Raw genomic sequence first — 20009 nt, forward strand, 5'->3', positions numbered from 1 at the left:
GCCTTGCCCAAGGACCAATAGGGGGGAAGGGTTGGGAGGGGTGGGTGCGGGGTGGAGGGGGTCAATGGGGGGAAAAAAACACAAAAGACAAAGGGGACATCTATAATGCTTTCAATAATAAAGATTTAAAAAAGAATAGGTACGGGCTGCTCTGGCCAGCATTCTCAATGGTTAGAGCACCAGCCCACATATCAAATGGTCTCGGGTTGTATTCCTCGGGTTGGTGCCTGGATTGCAGGTTTGATACTACCTGTGGGAGGCAACCAATCGATGTGTCTCTCTCACATCGATATCTTTCTCTTTTCTCCTCTCTCCCTTTCTTCCACTCTCTTTAAGAATCAATGGAAAAATAATCTCAGATGAGAATTAACAACAACAACAACAACAAAGAATCTGTACAGGCTGGATGCAAATTTTGGTGAAATGCACTTTTGAATTCTATAAAAAATTTAGATTTTTAGGAAACAAACCCAGTGAACTGCATTTTATTCCTAAAGCCAGTTGTTAGGAATAGAAGAGACCGTATGTGGTTAATTTTGGCGCTATGGCTCTGCATGGCCATCATCTCTGACCAGCCCATCCTGATCCCTTGCAGCGCTCTCCCTTCCTGCTCTGAGCAGGAGGTTGGCCACTCAGACTTGGAAAAGCTGGCTGGAGAGAGGCAGCTGCAATGGGCTCTTATTCACATAGTTTCCCTCCAGCCCAGCTTTACAGCTAGTTCCTGCAACAGAAACGGGAGCCCGAGCACTCCCCTTGATTGGGAAATGTCAAACATATAATACATAGACGACTTAAAATGCCCTAGGTCCCTTTTCTCTCTTTACTGCAGACTGAATGGTCAGGTTTCTCTGCCTCTTTAGGACTCCATCTTCTCCCCAGTTTTTCTTTGAAAAGATGTAAAGGGGAAAACATACATTTCTCCACAGCTTCTGTGTATGCATTGAGCAAAGAATGTTGGCAAAAGCTATGCTATTGCATGCTTTCTTTATGAGTTTGACCCACAAGTATTGCATTGGGGATATTCACGGTCATTTAAGTTAGTAGAGACCAACCTGGCAAGTTTCCAGGCAATGGCTTGCTCGGGCTAAAAATGCCCCAGAATGGGATATCTTGTAGGAGGCCACTGACAAAGCTCAGAATGGAGACTTGCCTCTCTCTATCTGTCTGTTCTGAGGGAACACGGCCTTAGGGAGCAAATGTAGTTTTCCCACTTCTCAGCTGTGTGACCAGAGACTACCTCAGCACTCTGTGCTTCAGTTTCTTCAGCTGCAAAATGGGAAAGATATTTATCCAGCTTCCCCTTTACACCTTTATGACAAGTGGGTCTTGGGTCCTGCTGGCCTGTTGGCAGCAACAGGTCATCAGCCTTCTCATTTCCCCTAGGCTCCCATTTCACTCCATTTCCTGTCTCTCTCAAGGCCCTTGACTCTCTTTCTTGTTTTGAGCCTTTCTCCTACCCTTTGGACTTAGTTTTGTCATTAGGTTTTCCTGTCTTTCTCTAGTGACACCTATGCCCTCACTCCTGGCCAAGCTCTCCACATGGGATGGCCAGCTTGCACTGGCAATTCAGATGTCACCTGATAGGGCGGGTAGGAGTGTAATGATGGATTGTATGTGGAACACCTAGTACAGAATTACCTAGTAATAGGTCATTCTTGGTTCCCATTTTTTCCCTTTTCCCAAGCAACACTGTCAATGACCAAATCAGGCAATTGGGAACAATCACTTAGAATCTCTGAGTCTGTGGAAACTGGGAATAATAATGCTTACTCCACCAGGTTAGGGGGGACAGCCAATAAGATAATGTAGATTAAGAAATCTAAGTCCTGTCATTTTACACTGAAAAAAAATTAAGGCCCCATTCAGCCAACTCCAGGGATGGAATTTGAGAATCAGAACTATCCATGTGGTGAAAGTATTTGCTTTCAGAGCTGATTTACTGAGTAAACACAGTAGGTACAGTGGAGAGAGCTCACAATGATTTTAAGGGCCTACAAAAATATCTTAATTTCTTTCCTTAAATCAGAAAAATAAAAGTAAGTTTTAGACTGAAAAGAAGTATTTATATATAATGACAATATATGAGCTTTTATAACAATGCAGTTGCAAAATATAATATACATACTTTTTTTATCTTAACCTGAGGGTATGTTTTTATTGATTTCTTTTTGAGAGACAGAGAGAGAGAAATATCAATTGATTGCTTCCCATGTGTATCTGACTGGGGATCGAACCTGTAACCTTTTGGTGTACAGGACAATGCTCTAACCAACTGAGCCACCCAGCCAGGGAACAAAAAGTAATTTTTAATATATATATATATATAGTTTAATGTGGCCCATGAAGGTCATATGTGGCCATGACTTTATTACTGCCTTAAAAATCTCAATGGCTAATGCACATATCACTATTTTTAGTGGTATTATTTACTTTACTTTTTGAAATTTAAGTATAGTTGGTATATAATATTATATTAGTTATAATAGTTTCAGGTTTAAATATAGTGATTTGAAATTTTTATACCTTATGATGTGATCACCCCACTAATTCTAGTGATCATCTGTTACCATGAAAACTTATCATGGTATTATGGGCTATATTCCCCTTCACTTTTATCACCCATTCCTACCCCCTCCCTTACGGTAATCATCTTTTTGGTATCTGTTTCTGAGTCTGTTTTTGTTTTGTCTTGTGACAACATGAATGGATCTAGAGGGTATTATGCTGAGTGAAATAAGTCAGACAGACAAAGACAAATACTATATGGTTTCACTTATATGTAGAATATTCAAAACAAAACAAAACAACCCACAATAAATAAATAAAAAACAAAACATAGCACCATTTTAAAACAGAAGCTCCTCTTTTTTATGAATTAGGAAGGAGATTCCCTACAGATAAACAGAGCCGCTTAACACTGGTGACTTCCAAGCCAGGGGAATTGGTGACAGTCACCAAAATAAAATATGATTTTTCCCCATACTAAGGAGGCAGTTGTGGGTAAGGAGACCCAGCCTCTAAATGCAGAGAAATCCCCTCGCTGCCTCCATTTGTACGTTTTTTCCTGTGACCAGACAACTGATGTGGGATTTATTTGCTATCAGGCCAAAAAAGTTCTGGGATTGGGTAAAGCGGGGGGTGTTGTCAAATGTAGAGTTGCATTGGTGATTCAGGACTCATCATGCCTCAACTCCTCAGCCTGCAGCTCCCAGGACACAGGAAATACAAACGTATTTAGCTCCCACTGAATGAGAGGAGAGAAAACCAGATGTTCTCTCACCGAAATGACTTCCTGAGTGTGGGAATCAAAAAAGGGCTCACAATCAGGGAGTCAGAATCTCCTCGTCAACTCTTTGAATTACTGCACATGAGGTTCGAGCCTCTGTTCCTTTCTCCATACCATTCTTTCTTGTCTTACATCAAGGGCCCGCCGGCCGCCTGTGGCTCACAACGAATATTTTTTGTGGCCCAGCCAATATAACGGTATGTAAGAAACGTTTTAATAAAAATTTCATAACTTAATTTTTACAATATCCTGTTATACATAATTATTAATAACGAACTACAACATTCGCTAATGACTGATCACTATAATCATGTTGCATTCATTTGCCCTACGCGCAGGCGCATCATTTTTCTCCACTAATACTAGCAGCGAATATGTTAGCAGCCTATTGCCACATCATTAGGCTTGTACTGACTTGTTTGTTGTGTGCGACAGGAAATATTTTGCTTTCGGAGAACAAGAAAAATGGGTTTATTTGTGTTACGCTTATTAACTTGTGCGGTTATTCAGTGTCTGGTAAGTTAATGTTCAAGAAAAAATATTAATTTTTATTAAAATGTTCTATTATTTTATGTTCACGTTTACTCATTTATTTCAGCCCTTTGTATTCAGCATGTCTCTATCGAAATAAACCTACATTTCTGTGAAGATTGAAGCTTTTGGGGTTTTTTTTGTGGCCCACATAAACTTCCACTTTGTTTATTTGGCCTGTGTTAGCCTTTGCGTTTGACATGCTTGTCTTACATCCTCTGGAGAGGCGATTTCCCCTGGACAATTACAGCCCATCTCTAAGAAAAGGATCGCTTCTGTGTGCAAAGTCATTCCAGCTAAGCAATCCGGGCCCTAATTTCATCACAGCATTATGAAACCGATCGGTTTCTTTGTATAAAATCTTAAAAGGGCTCCATGGGCTCTTTAAGCCAAAAAGGGGCTTTTGAAAGTAGTTCAGGAAATTGCCAGCATGGAAGCGATTTCCACATGTGTCTCTCAATATTGCAGCCTCTCTCTTTAGGTGCTGATCTCTCCTAGACTCTAATAAGAAATGAAAGACCAGCTTAGTTTCCTTTTAAAAGGAGGCTCAATTAAAGAAAAAAAGTCCCCAAGAAGTCTGAATATGGGAATGACATGCAGACCATTAGCTTTCTTTCCTCGGCTTTCAGGCCGATCTGTATTCTCCATTTGCTATGAGTATTCCGTCCCATCTAGGTCAGGGAGAATTATGTGTGTATAACTGAAGTGGAGTGTGGATTTTAAGTAGAGCATGTGATCCTAAGAATGCAGAAAGATGGTATAAATTTGCATTTCTTAAGAGGAACCCTCTCTAAAAACACTGAAACCATTTTAATCTGATTTAAAATAAAGGAATGGGTGGAAGTTCCACCCGAAGTTGTCACACAACCTTTCCTTTTCGTTAAAGAATTATAAAATCATCTGTCCAGCTGTCAGATGGCTCTGGGCAGACTTTTTGAACTGTAGTGCACGCAAGACAAAGGCTAGCATCGTGCTCGGGAGAAAAGGGGAAGAGCTTTCGTTCCTGGGGAATGAGTCATGCCCTTCCTCCTGAAGACCTTTCAGAAGGGAGATGTGAAGCTGTCCCTGGGGTAGAGAGGCCAGTGTTCCAGGCCTGTCATTAAGGAGGACACAGGACACAGATTTTTCAGGGCATCTGAGCCCCTTTGATGCGTTGCCCTGGAGTGGAATCTTGGGCTCCTCCCAGTAGGGTCACCAGTTATTTACTGGAAACCAACCTGTGGCTCATTTGTGGCATTTCTTAAGCTTCTGCTTTTGAATTAATATGAGTCTTAGGCTGGGTCTGTTTCTTCCTTCCCTGACTTTGCCACTGGGCTGTGCAGTGGAGTCAGATATCTTGGAATGGGTTTCCTGTTGATTCATGCTCATGTTTTCTCCCCAACTCCATGTGTGTGTGTCGAAGCCACAGGATGACATATGCGGATAGGCAAACCGTTCCTAGTATTCTTCTGGCAAGTTACCTGAGAAATTCAGGGTAATTGTTTAAAGAGAGCTTTTACTCTTGAAGCTGGTCCTAAGGATTCAAGTTAGTTCAATTTCACAAATATTTTTGAGCATCCACTAAGTGAGGCTCTGTGACAGGTGCTGCGAGGAATAGAAGGAGGAAGACCATATTGTTCTGTCCCTCAAGGACATTACAATTGAGTAGGGAAAACAGGAGCGTATGGAAGAACTCTAATACTGTGTGATACTCCCTGGGTTGTTGTCTAGACAGCAGAACCCTGTTGGATGAGGGTGAGAGTGAGTGGGGAATAGGAGTTAGGCTTGAAGGATAAAAAGGTTTCACCATGTAGAGCGGGTATGAGGTGAGGCCATTTGGGGTGAAAGGAACAGGAATAAAAAAGCTTGAAAGAGTGAACCAGCACTATGACTGTGTGTGTGTGTGTGTGTGTGTGTGTGTGTGTGTGTGTGTGTGTGTGTGTGTAGGGGTAGCGTAGGCCTTGTGTACTAGATGCTGCTGGACATACAAAGACAAATCAGACTCCAGGACCTCCCAGTGTGGAAGACAGACATGTGCATAAGTAACTTTAATATGAGACAGAATATGCAAGAGATGCTAGGAGTAAGTCCTGTGACGCACTCAGAGCGCATCTCAGAGAGACCCATAAAGGAAGAGTTTAAGACTTAGCATAATGAGATCTAGGGAGTAAGGCAGTTAGAAAAGCCAAAGATGACTTCTGCATTTCAAAGACGGGACCTTTGATTGACGAAATAATAGATACATGCTCTTTGTTCAGGTACAACTTATAATTTTTTTCTCTTATTCAAGACAACCACATACTGTGTCTTTATTAATAATTTGCTGTACTGATTGATCTGGTGTTTTCATAAATGCATATAAAAACTAACATCTGTCAAAAAAACGGTAACAATCTACTCTTGTACTGACTTCAAACCCTATCAGCAAATAGGCGCCTTCTAAATAAGTGCTGTTTAACACATATATAGGGTAAATGCATTTGCAAGTAAGGGAAGGGGTGGAGTAGAAGTGGTGAACATCTTTTTCCCCACTTACTGTTGGACTGGCTTGTTGGGTATGGGTATTGAAGGGAATGATCTGTATGTCACGTTGTGATAAGTTACAGCTCTAGAAGATGGGAGACTGGAAAATGTATACAACAAGCATAACATCTTGAGATGAATAGGAGGGTTGAGCTGGAGACAGATGACTAAGGACTATCATTTACTGAACATTTACTAGGTTGTCAGCATGGCCCTAAGCATGTCATAGCTACTAACTCATTTGAAGTTCTTGACAACCATATGAAGTATATCTTATTAATACATTTACTTTACAGATGAATAAACTGAGGCATTACACTTAAATAACTGGCCAAGTCACACCACTATAAGTAGGTTGTACCCAGAGCCTTCGCACTTAATCTCTTTGCCAAAATATGTCTCCATGAGAGTTAACAGAAGAAGAGCCCTAACCGGTTTGGCTCAGTGGATAGAGCATTGGCCTGCGGACTCAAGGGTCCCCGGTTCGATTCCGGTCAAGGGCATGTACCTTGGTTGTGGGCACATCCCCAGTGGGGAGTTTGCAGGAGGCAGCTGATCGATGTTTCTCTCTCATCGATGTTTCTAACTCTCTATCCCTCTCCCTTCCTCGCTGTAAAAAATCAATAAAATATATTTAAAAAAAAAAAAGAAGAGAGCTATTTGACCTTAGGGTGTTACTATATAAAATATTTTGTTTAGATTTGAGAAAAAAGAGTTTGTAAAACCTTATTAAATTTCCTCATAGAATCATATAATTTTAGAACACCATGATCTATTTCTCATTCATAACTTCTCGTGTTTTTTTCAAATCTTCTCATTTTTTAGATGAGGCTGAGAACCAATTAAAAGCATCATGTATGTTGAAGGTTAACAACACACACAGCATTGTGCTGCCTAGAGAGGCAGAAGAGCACTCACCAGCTTGATGACATAACCAGACTGTCCTCACAAGGACCACAAAGCAAAGACCAGACACCTTAACACAGGGCTCTACCTCTGAAAGGGAACCTTGTAGCACAAGGGAGAGGCCTGCCTGCCTTCCTAGGGAAGCAAAATGGAAGTCCAGTGGGCTTCTGACCCAACCTTCAAAATGAAGAATTCACACTTCTCTTAAGGTGCCCTGATTGGCTGTTCAGTCTTGGCCATCGGCAGACCAGAAACAACACCCCTGCTTACTGCATAGACTTACTTCTAACAAATTCTCAGTGTACAATATAGAATCTGTGTAGGCTGGCAACTTGCTTTTCTGATCAAATCTAATATACTTTTGTGTTCATTTGTTGGTCCTTATAAAGTCAGTCTGAAAGTGTGTTGCAGGGAGGGGCATGGCACAGTGGTAGATAACCCTGAGCTGGCTTCAAGTTCAAACTCCAAGATGACTTGTGAGTTGTGTAACCTCGGGCAAGATTCTTTACTTCTGTAAGTCTCATTTTTCTCTCCTGTGTACAATGAGTGAAATCATAATCCCTGTATCATAAAATTTTTGGGAGGATTAAATGAGCCAATGCAGATAAAGGGCTTAGCACTTGTCTGACTCATAATGAGAACTCAATATATCTTCTGTAATTATAACAAACAAAATACTATATTCGGTAAGTTAATCATTATTGAAAATACAAAGTATAGTAAGATGTATAAGTCAAGAGTTACCAAATTTTTATTGCAAATAGCAAACTCCTTTTCCAAATTGGGTTTCCAAATTCAGAGTCCCTGTCAGTAGGGCAGAGAACCCATAAAAGTGGTCATGTTTAGAAAACCTGTTATGGAGACTACTGTGTTGTCCAACATCAGTCATGTGAGGACTCCTGTGAAAGTTTCTCCCAGAATGTAGAGTGAGGAAATGACTTTCTTATGTTAGGAAAGGAAAACCACTCCACTCACAACCCTGTCCATTTTGCTTCCAGTAGCAATAAACTTGGTGCTAAGTTTTGTGTTCGGTTGCAGAAATTCATGTTAGCATAGATGCACTTTTTCTTTGTCTTTTTACCCATTTTAATAATTTTTCACTTTTTTGATGTTTGTGCCTTATATTTTAAGCTTTCTAAAAACCCTCTGTAAGTTTGAAAGAGAGAAATGTAAGTAAAGACCATAAAATAATATGATATGGGTGATTTTTCTTAGATAAACACACTCTATGTGAGTTCTACATACCCGGTTTGAAACATGTTTTATTTGACCCAAATCTAATAAGAATGGCAAAGTTGATTTTTATATAAATATTTTATGTTTTAATACAATGGGATACGAGAGTCCCACCCTCACAGGCCATTTAATTGCAATGGGACCACAGGTCAAGGCTGACCAACCAGGTGGGCGCATAACTTGCTATTAAGCCAAGGATTATTATTATAAAACAAATTATTATAAAACAAAACCAAACAAAAATAGCAGCTAACATTTATAGAATATTTTGCAAGGTAACCTCATAAACCCCAGTTCATTTAGTTCTCACATCAGCCCTGCACAGTAGGAAGCATTATTTTTAGCTCCATTTTATATTAGAACACAGGCTCAGATATTGTAGGAGTCGTGTCCTGGCTCTCACAGGAAGTAAGTACCCTGGCCAGAATTTAACGTCAGGTATTTATTTAAAATCCCAGGTCCTGTCCACTATTGTAGGGCTGCTTCCCCAAAACATAAGTGCGACAAGCGAGGTTCTCCTTTAATCACTGGCCCATCCAAAGGTGTGTTTGATGGAAGAGAACAAGAAATGGCAAAGGGCTTCTAAGTGAGAACTGTCTTTCAGTTTTGATTATTTTGGGGAAACTCCATATTGTTTTCCACAGTGGCTGCACCAATCTGCCTTATGACTCAGCAATTCCACTTCTGAAAATAAACCCGAAGAAACCCACAACACTGGTTCAAAAGAATATATGCACCCCTATATTCATTGCAGCATTATTTACAATAGCCAAGATCTGGAAGCAGCCCAAGTGCCCATCAGTAATGAATGGATAAAAAAGCTGTGGTACATTTACACATTGGAATACTACTTGGCTATAAAAAAGAAGGAAACCTTACCTTTTGCAATAGCATGGAGTATTATGCTAAGTGAAATAAGCCAGTCAGAGAAAGACAAATACCATACGATCTCACTGATATGTGGAATCGAAGGAACAAAATAAACTAACAAACAAAATAGAAACAGATTCATAGAGACAGACTGATAGCTGTCTGAGGGGAGGAGGGTTGGGGGGCTGGGTGAAAGGTTAAAGGGATTAAGCAAACAGAACCCCTTATACACAGGCAATAGTATGGTGATTACCAGAGGGAAAGGAGGTAGAGGGGAAATAAATGGTGACGGAAGGAGACTTGACTTGGGATTGTAAACACGCAATACAATATACAGATGATGTATTATAGAATTGTACACCTGAAAACTATATAATTTTATGAACCAATGTCTCCCCAATAAAGTACAAAAAAAAGATTTATCTTTCAGGTATATTTTTTTCTTTTTCCTGCCTAAAACCAGGATGTTTTTCTTTTTCTTGCTTAAAACCAGAAGGATCCTTAAAATCAATCTACTCCCCCCTGTTTGGCAAAAGATATTTTTGCAACAACAGTTCGCTAAGCCCACCGTTTTGGAAGCGAGTCACATTTGCTGAAATTGCTGTACTTTCAAGGGTGTATATGAGGAGATCAATATCTAGAGCCATAGCAGTGAATTCAGTGTAAGGCAAGTAGTGAATTTTGATGAATTTTAAGTGTCTCAATGAAGAGTCTTTGCTACTGGGTAAAACACAATGTGGCTAGTTTGAGTCTGCATGTGGGATGAAAAATGGCCTGACAAAGAAAGATGGGGCTTCGTGGAGGCCTGGGACAGCCTCCAGGCAGTTTCATCAACTGTCTGATGGGGAGGGATGGGGAGCTAGCCCTGACTTAGACTCTGGTTGTACCCACATGCAACTGGTATTTCATGTGTCAATGAACTGTTCAGCAGTGGTATGTAGTATATTCCCTCCCGTGAGCTGAGTTCTTTCCAAGCGTCCTTTTTATCATGATAAAACCCCTCAGGTATTACCATGGAGAAGTCCCTGATGTGGGTGGACCCGACCACTGTCTTCCTTCAGCACCCTGGTTCCTGGAGGTGGATCAATAGGACCCCTGACAGATCTGTGTCTACTTCTACTCGCCACTTCTCACCAACAAGGCGGCGGAGCTCTCCTAGAGACTCATTGGAAGTTCATCCTACACACTTGCTTCTGGAGAACGCCCTTCCTTTTAGTAGCCTTTCCAGACACCTGGGAACTGGCATGCCCAGGCTTCCCCCCTCAGCCACCCCTAAATTTTCAGTTTGACCTTCTAAGCTCTCATTTGAAACATCAGTCTCATTTTCCAAACAGGCAAGCGGGAGTTTCAGTGGGCGGTGTACGTTGGAGTGATATTGCCTCTCTGGAAAACTTAGAATTATGTTTGCTGTAGGCACACCCCTCCCCAGGCCACATTCCTTTCTTTTTAGCTTACGAGAGAACAAAAGTCCTATCAGGAGCAACGAAACCACCTGAACCATTCTTTTTCTATTTCCAGAAATAGTTTATGGGGCCACTGAAAGACGTTGATGTTATCTTTTTAATATTCTGAGAAATAATCCTATTAAACAAAAAACAAGGGAAACTGTTATGCCCACAAGGCGGAATTACCCAAAGCCGACCGGCAGGCTCGAGTTACTTTACAAAACCCTCGCTGTGCGCGGCTCCTATCGCTCCATCAAGGGCTTGGTGAATGAGCAATCATTTGTGGATTCTGCTCATCTCTCTTTGCGAACTTTGTTCTGTGGAATTAGATACAACTTTGACAAATTAGAAAAGGCTCCCCCGTGCCCGCTGTCCCCAGAGCCGCACAGGCCACTGATTGTGCTTTGGCCTTCTGAAGTCCCCTGTGTCAGGCCGTCAGCGGCAGCCCGGCCACCAGAGTCCGCTTTTTAATAAGAAGGTCTGTCAGCACCAGGTTCTTTGGATCTTCCGACCTCTCCTTAATCCCCAGGACGCACTGACTTTCTTCTCTGTTTCGTTTATGGCAACAGGCCCCGTGCCGGGGAAGAAATATCTTCTTTGTTTACAGCATAGAGGCAACAAAATTAACCTTTGAGATTAACTGTAAATGAATGAGGATCACGTCTTAGCTTTGCCTAGGACAGGGGTAGGGATTAACACATGCATCAGGGAGTGAGCGTGCGCACGCGTGTGGATGCATATGCACACGTCCCCCCATGCCCATCATGAGAATCCCAAATATCTTTCTGCTCTTGTTGCCTCTTCTCTATTCATGCCTTGGTTCCTTCTGGGATGGCTAGAGCTAACGAATAATATTCCATGAAAACCTTTTTTTCCAGTTACATTTTACATTCAATATTATTTTGTATTACTTTAAGGTGTGTAGCATAGTGGTTAGACAATCATATACTTTACAAGTGATCCTGCCGATATTTCAAGTGCCTACCTGGCACCATACATAGTTATTACAATATTATTGACTATATTTCCTATGCTATATTTTACACCCCTGTGACTATTTTGTAACTACCAATTTGTAGCATGTTTTTTCCAGTCCTCAATTCCATTTGAAGGTATGTAAAACATCAACATATTATAAGTGATGCCCAATATGCCTAAGGATACACACTTGTCTTTGGCTGGGACACAGGATCATCTTCCCCAATGGAAATGTTTAGCCCAGTAGAAGTAAACAGTATAGAGCAAGGAGCATGAACGACATTGCAAAGGCCACCATAAGGGAAAGTGTCTTTGCATTGGTTTCCATGGCAATGTATTCATGTTTAATAGTGCCCAATGAAAGAGCTGTTGTTCTCTAAGATACAGAAAATAGTGTGCTGGTACATAACCCTCTCCTTGTGCTTTTTACTGTAAACAAAAACTGTTTGATAAGACAAATAAATGAGAGCTCTTCATGTTCACTTCTAACTGATTATGTTCCAAAGGCAGTTTGAATCAATTACACATGCTTAACAAGTTTTTTTAAATTTTTTTCTTTATTGATTAAGGTATTACATATGTGTCCTTATCGCCCCATTGCCCCCCGCCCCGCTAAAAAGTTTTTTAAAGAAAAGTTCACACACACACACACACACACACACACACAACCCAACTGAAACAACAGTTATAAGAGAGAGAGAGAGGAGAATGGAAGTCAACTGCCTCATTTAGGTATTACTCTTGGTCTTTGGAAAGTCCTAAAGGGTAGGACAGGATGAGGTCAAGATTGAATTATTTTTGACCTACGGAGAGCTTAGAAATTCACTTCAGCATCCACTGTCTGCTGCTGAGAGTATAGGGGCCGCCCATCTGCTCTGCACTCTGTTTTTGATGGGCTCTTCACCTTCTAAATCCAGCTCAATTACGACGACAAATCACCACCCCCGTGGTGACCAAACCCAGCACTCCACTTCAGTGCTCCTGTCTTTAGTTCTTGAAGTTGCTGAAATGTGTCTGGCACTTGGTGGGGCAGTGACTCATGCTGGCCACAACCACTTATTGAAACCAATGGTTCTATTAGAAGCATATTCTGACCCCAGTTTCTTTATATTTGGTTGGATCCTGTGGAATCTGACCACTTTTATCATTTGGTTGCCTTTCATCAAACGGGCTTATGTCCTGCTGGTTTCTGTTCTGCTCTTTCTCTCTTTTAATAAACAGAACAAAATAAAGTGACATGTCAGCACAGAGATATTTTCTTTTTCACTCAACAGTGGCAATGACAATAACAATTAAATAGAAGAGCAGAGGGACCGTGCTGGAGGTGCAAGGTTGGGGTTACATCAAACGGAGAAATAACCAGGTCAGCGCCCAGGAGCCCCCTATAGAAAGATCAGCGTTTCAGGGGGATGAAAAGAGCATGTGTGTTGGGATCCCCGGTGTCCCCATTATCCTCATCTTGGGCCAGGTACTTAACGGGCGCTGCGTTGGTTTTGGCTGAGGAAAGTGCTTGCAGGAAGCAGTTTTTTAAGTTCACTTGATATCTCTGGGAGGTAATAAACACCTTTATTTACAAATAATGCACTTTCTGGCAAGTGCCTTTGTGTGGGCACTGCACACCCCAGCAAAATGAGAGGTTCTTTGTTTTGCCTTGGTGGGAAGAGTGAGGTTCACCTTCAGGATGCCAGGTGTGTGACAATGCTTAGGTCCTCGGGCCTCTCTGTTCCTCAGTGTCCTCATTTCTGGAATGGAGTTAATAGCCCTGTGGAGGAATGAGGAGAAGAAAGGGCTCCATTTGACTACCTGGCTTCCTTGGGGCTAGACTTCAAAATGCTATCAGTGCCACCTCCTCAGAGAAGCCTTCCTGGACCACGGCAGGCTGGGTGGCCCCATGCCCACGTGGGTGAGAACACATCGCACTGTCTGTGACCGTAGGTTTATTTTGCCTCTCCACCAATAGCTCCTGTAAGCTTCATGAGGGTAGGAACAATGATGCTCATCTTGTACCTAATAAAACTCAGAGCCCAGCTCAGTGGTAGCTCACAGTAGACACCTGGTAAAGGCAGTCTGATGATTGGTAAATTGAACTCTGTAATTAAAAGGTGTGCTCAAAAAGATACCAGATTTGCTAATGTATGTGTAAAAGCAACTTGTGGCAATGTACGTTTTAGCAAATTTTTCAATTTTTACATCAATTTTCACACTTCCTTAAAATAATCTTTCTTTTTTTGTTTTTCTTTATTTTACTGATTTCAGAGAGGAAGGGAGAAAGAGAGAGCTAGAAACACAATGTTGAGAGAGAATCATTGATCGGCTGCCTCCTGCATGCCCCACACTGAGGATTGAGCCTGCAACCCGGGCATGTGCCCTGACCGGGAATCGAACCGTGACCTCCTGGTTCATAGGTCAACACTCAGCCACTGAGCTACCTGGCAGGGCTGAAATAGTCTTTCTTAAGAGTTCAAGAAGTCTAAGGAAACTAAAAATAAAATACCTTTATTGGGAAAAAATTAGAGTGTCATCGTTCTCCCCCCACCCCCGCCCCGGACATTTTTCTCAAGAGAACTAAGGTAAAGGGTGTAAAGAGTAATGATCGGATACCAAGGTGAAGGTGAAGGCAAGGGCTTCAGTGAAGCTCTGGATTGGATAATCACACCCGCTGTGCCCACATTCCTCTGTGACCCGCAGAACAAGGCATCTTTTATCTCTAGGAGGTGAAGTAAAACATATGCCAGGTGGATCTTATTGGGGTGTCAGCCTGGAAGGCAGAAGAGCAACAGAAGATAGATTTTGGATTTTCCAGAAGCAGGGATGAGTCTGTAAATCTAAATTGATTGGTCTCAACACACACGGCCGCTTCAATAACATTTGTCTGAGGAAAAGATGGCATGGTTTCTCTCTCTCATCTGTTCCTCTCTTCCTTCCCCTCACATCCGGTATTTCATAATAAAATTTCCAACAGATACGGGTTGTTCCACAGTCACCAGCAATACATTGATTAATTATGTGTGCCAGACTTTCAGTGTATAATTAAGCTACACAAAACTGCATTAAAGTAATATGAATCATTTGACTTTAAGCCACCAAAACAAGAAAGCTGAGTGAAAGCAGGATCTCTGACCTCACTCACTCTAGCCTATGGTAGGAGACAAAAGTGCAGAGTCATAAATCATGGCCACCACAACATGACGATGCAGAAAGGAAGTCATCTGACCTTTGATTTGGAGGAGTTTCAAAGGTAGAAATGAAAGTGAACACTTTGTTCTCCAGTAGAAACCAAAGTCTTTAACTAGGAAACAACACTGAACAAAAACACCTTTGTTTAAAAAAAAACTTAAGTGGGTAATGCCTATTTCTGTTATTATTTTAAAAAATTATTTTATTACATTTTCTCAGTCTGATTTAGATACGGCACATTTACTGTTTCTCAAAACTATTTCATGTCAACATGCTTTTCCTGTTTTAAAACCAAAATTCATAGAACAAAATATACAAATATATTCCACATCTACAAAAATGTAATGAGTTCTTTATACCCTCCCAATTAAAAAAAGTGATATTTATTCACTTTGGACAAATTTGGAAAAAGCAAAACAAATGTATGAGAAGGAAAATAAAATCTATTTATGATTTTATTATCTTGAGAATCTGGGGGTAACCAAGGTTAATACTTGTTTCCTTCCAGTTTGTAGTGTGTGTGTGTGTGTGTGTGTGTGTGTGTGTGTGTGTGTGTAGTTTATGATTGTCGTGTTGTATCTACACTTTGGTACCTGCTTCTTTTACTTCACAAGCACATTCCTGGTGAGGTCCATGCCTCAGGCACTGCATTGCTGGGCACTGGGAATACTTTTAGGAAGGGGAAACCAACAACTATACACTAACATCTCCCATGTGGCTGGGACTCTGCCTTGGCAAGGTGGTTGTTATGGGGTGAATTCTCCCAAATGGATGGAGAAGCAGTGAATGGGGCAGAAGAAAGCAGGTGGGACAGAGAGGCAGAGGCGGAGGTGAGAAGAGAAGGCTGATGGATCTCTAAATATTGCCTCTCCTAAGGTCTAGTTCTCTTCCTGCCTTCTGGTCTTTGAGAGGTCCCCATGTCCTTTTTGCTTAAGTTGTAGAGTTACTGCCTCTAACCACATTGCACCCAATAATGGCTTCTAGAACATTCCCACCCTGCCGCGGAGGCCTGCCTGCCTTTACTGCCTCCTCTGCCTTTACAGTCTTCCATTTAACAGTCCTGCTCCCTCTTTTAAAGGTGATCTTGTAAGGTGTCTTGGATTAGATGTGGCAAGCAGGAACAGGGAGCAATCCGAGTTGACCGTGAACCTGAGACAGGCTGGCACACATGTATCGTGCCCATTCGATACGGGTAGAGGGAAGACATTTGACTCCATTTACTTAGTAGATGTTTATCAGTTCCCTCAGCAGGAATGTTGCAAAAATCTTCAAAGGAGCCTTTCTTTCCCTTCCCCCTGCACCTTGGATGCGATATTCAGTGAAACATGTTGATTTTTTTTTTTTTTTTTACAAAACCCATAAAAATGTCCTGGTTGATGTGCAATGTTGTGACAAGCCCTGGTAGATTGTGTCAATCATATTGCTTTATGTTACATTAAGTGACATATTGTAATGTGATTGATACAACATGGGATGACACATCATAATGCAAAATATCATCTGGAATATGTAGAAAAACAACAGAAGACTTGAAGCCACTTAACTGTTTAATTTTTTGACTAGGATGGAGGAAAAATCTCCTTCCTCAGGATAGTGACCTGGGAAAGGGTCCAGTCATGCTGGCGGTTTCCAGGTGCTGCGCGGCCCTTTCCTTTGTAATGTACAGGTGATGGAGCAAACATTTACATTTCTGGGGGGACTGATAAACGCTGAGTTTGAATTGAGTGTCTTTAAGCCTTTTTGCAATTCTTTGGTAACAATATCTTTTCCACACGTTAAAATTGCCTTCATAGCTTACATCAGAAGAATTTCACCTGCTCACTCAAGTTAATAGTCTCCTCTTTAAAATCTTTGTGTGTTTTATTTCTCTTGTTCTATAAAGACCGAGGGAAAAAATGCCTTTTCAGATTTCACTGTAAGGTCAGTGAGGGCCTTCTAGTGTAATATCTTTTAAAATGATTACTGTATCTCCAGAGTCTTACATAGTGCCTGGCAATAGTAACACTTAATGATACGTGCTTTTCAATAACTTGCCAAAGAGTCTTTGTGTTTAATTATATTTTACTTACATTTATTGAGGGGCATTTAATTGAATATAGTAAAACTCCATGTATTAGTTTCTTAGGGCTGCTCTAGGCTATTATTACAAACAGGCTGGCTTAACACAACAGGACTTTATTCTCTCATAGTTATGGAGGACAGAAGTCTGAAAGTGAGGTGTCAGCAGGGCCATGCTCCCCCAGAAGACTTTAGGGGAGGGTAGCTCCTGCTTTTGGTGGCTCCAGGGTTTGTTAGCTTGTGGCCACATACCTCTGCACGTGGCCTCCTCCTCTGTCTCTGTGTCTTTTCTTCTTCTTGTCAGGACACTCATCATTAGATTTAGAGCCCACTTGGATAATCTTGAGGCTGAACGATCTCATCTCAAGACCCTTAACCTAATTATTCCTGCAAAGACTCCATTTTCCAACTAAAGTCAGATTCTTGAAGGACTTATATTTTGGGGGACCACCATTCATCTCAGTATACCCCATTTAACCAAAATAATGAGATGGCTGTATGTTGGGGGATTAACATTGTTTATTGATGTTGCATAAAATCTCTGTTTTAATCTCTGTTTTAAACCTTTTCTGTTTATTTTTATGTCTAAATAGTTATAGTATTATGAAGACAATTATAATAAACTAGAGGCCCGGTGCACAAATTCATGCACGGGTGGGGTCCCTCTGGGTGGCCTGCAGAGATCAGGCCTCAGCTCATGCCCCCAGTCTCACAGCCCCACAGCTCTGCCTGGCACCCCGCCTTGGCTTGGCACCACCCTCTCACCTGCTCCACCATCTGGCCTGCAGGGTGATCGATCAGGCCGGGCCCTCCGCCTGGCTTCCTCAGCATGTGGGAGCTGGGTGGCAGCCCCGCCCCCATTGCCTCTGGTCACTATCTGCAGGGCGATTGGCAGTGTGACAGGCCCCCACTTGCACCTGCCTTGACCTGGTGCTGCTCACTCACCTGCTCCATTATCCCACCGCAGTCCCACTCTTGTCAGAGCCCATTGGGGCCGGCAGTGCCTCCACTGCTGCCCGCTGCCAGTGCCATGTTGCCAATACCTTCCATGTTCCATGCTGCCTCCTGGTGGTCATCGCATGTCATAGCGAGCAGTCGAACTCCTGGTTGAACAACCACCTGAGGCGAAAATTTACATATTAGGCTTTTATTAAATAGGATATCATTATAGTATCACAGGCAGGGTTCCCAATCTAAATATGAATATTAACTATTAATTAAAGATAGAGAGAATTGAAAAAACTGAGATGACTTTATTGACCTTAATACAGACTCTTAAAGTCCTTTAAAAAACATGCCAACTGACCTCATGTCCTCCCAGAGTGTGCTATGAGAGGTACGTGATTTGTCTTTCTGTTTAAGCAGAATATATGGAGGGTTCTGGCTAGTTGAGGATTTTGAGTAAGTAGGACCCATTTGAGTTTCTTCAAATGTGAATTTCATCCCTGTTACCTCCCCTTAAGCCCATATCTACCTACAGGCATAGTTCAGAGAGGAGAGAAATTTATGTTTGAGGTGACTAAGGAAGGTATTGTGGAAGATGTAAGTGATAAGGGAACAAGATGGGAAAATGCGTGGCCTCATAGTTATGCCTCAGGGCCACCAAATACTCATTCAGAAGAGCACCAATCCTTAAAGTAATGTGGGACTAAGCCCTTAGAACCAGGCATCATGTAATCATACTGGCCAATATGCCCCTTGTCCTTCTAACAGCAAGGCAGCATGACTGTAGACTTTTCTTTGTTCAATATCTTGTGGCTGCATAGAGTCATTTAATAAATCAAAATAATCTCTTTCAATTTCCACCGTGGCTACATTGGTGTTCTTTTGAATGAAGTTCAGTTATTGGGATGGCATATATTACTTTGAATGATTTTATAGCTCAATCAATACACATATCTTCATAATAAATATTGATGTATCTTGCATGCCTACACCAGTGTCCTGCACATGCACACTCAGACTGGCTATTAGGACCTGGGCAATTAATTTTCTTATTGATTTTAGCGGGGGGGGGGAGAGAGAGAGAGAGAGAGAGAGAGAGAGAGAGAGAGAAAGAGAGAAGTATCACATACCCTAACCAGGGAGCGAACCTGTAACCCAGCATGTGCCCCTTCAGTGTATGGGACAACACTCCAGCCATCTGAACCACAGTGGCCAGGGATGGGTAATTAACATATTTATTTTATCCTTAAATTAAACTCTGTCACTCACATCTTCATGTGGCCCTTCCCGAAAGGAAGAGAAATTCTGAAACAAACAAAATCATCCAGAAATCTGTTACACTGAAAAAACTTCATGAAAAAGTTTGAGAACTAAATCTGCTGTTTGAGAATCAAATTTGAGAACTAAATTTAGTTTGAGAACTAAATTTGCTGAGCTTCATTTGTATAGAATAAACAGACTCAACTCATTAAGGAAATGAATACCTAACTGCCTTTAGTCTTTGAAAATGGTCAGCCAAGAAGAAATAGAATGTTTTCCTAGTAGGTTCAGAAAAGGGAAAATCTTAACTAAATCCTCAAACAAATAACAAAGGTCGCTAATTAAGAAAACAAAGCTACCTGGGCATATCCTTCTAAGGTCCAATGAAATCCTGGTATCTGATATCCCAGCGATCATGTTCCTTACATGTACTAAGTAAGGTTCTTATATAATCTTTTAAATTTTTTTTAATTTTTTACTTATTGTCTGAAGTTTTACATATGTCTCCTTTTTCCCCACTTGACCCCCTCACCCCAGCCATTCCCACCCTGGGCATGTCCCCACTGCCCCAGGGTCTGTGTCCACTGGCCATGCTAATATGCATGCATGCAAGTCCTTTGGGTGCTCTCTAACCGCCCCCTCCCCTGCCATTTGTTTCTAGATCTATTCTTGTTCATCCAATTATGTTGATCATAATATCCCACATATGAGTGAGATCTTGTGATATTTATCTTTCTCTGACTGGCTTATTTCACTTAGCATAATGCTCTCCAGTTCCATCCATGCTGTTGCAAATGGTAAAAGTTCCTTCTTTT

The sequence above is a fragment of the Myotis brandtii genome, unplaced genomic scaffold (genome assembly GCF_000412655.1).
Source record: "Myotis brandtii unplaced genomic scaffold, ASM41265v1 scaffold84, whole genome shotgun sequence".
Taxonomy (NCBI): Eukaryota; Metazoa; Chordata; class Mammalia; order Chiroptera; family Vespertilionidae; genus Myotis; species Myotis brandtii.